The sequence below is a fragment of the Penaeus monodon genome, chromosome 19, assembly GCF_015228065.2.
Source record: "Penaeus monodon isolate SGIC_2016 chromosome 19, NSTDA_Pmon_1, whole genome shotgun sequence".
In the NCBI taxonomy this organism is placed as follows: Eukaryota; Metazoa; Arthropoda; class Malacostraca; order Decapoda; family Penaeidae; genus Penaeus; species Penaeus monodon.
Window position 1 is genome coordinate 47,740,903 of NC_051404.1, and position 524 is coordinate 47,741,426.

Sequence of the window (524 nt, forward strand, 5' to 3'; positions counted from 1 at the left end):
TTCCCTAATTTCGCTGTTACATTTCCTTAGTGAATTCGCCCCCAAACTCTGCATATTGCCTAGCAACACTGCATCTTCTGCAGTGTTGCAGGGCAGCGTTATTCTTTGGCAGCGTTATTCTAACGACTCTTCTGGGAGCAGCGCAAGAACGGACTAAAGATCCGGCTGAATCCAAAATTCAAAATCTCTAAATGACCTTCGAAAGCCTCCAAATAGAAATTCTGCACAGGAATTTTCAAGAAATATCTGAAATTCATAAATATTAATTTACAATAGGCTACAAATTCGATATGGGGTTTTACAATATCCCCCTTTTTAATCTCCTCATCGATAAACAAGTTTATACAGTTTGGAAAGTTCCGCTACTTCTGAAACTTATTTAATTTTCCCGCTTAAATTATAGCGGAGAAGTCTGATGAGTTTTAGAAGAGTGTGTATTACTCTTCTTGAATATAGGAAGAAGAAAACCAACCGCTACAAGGCGCACCTCTTCCTTTCTTTTATTTTTTTTCTAAGCTCAACAA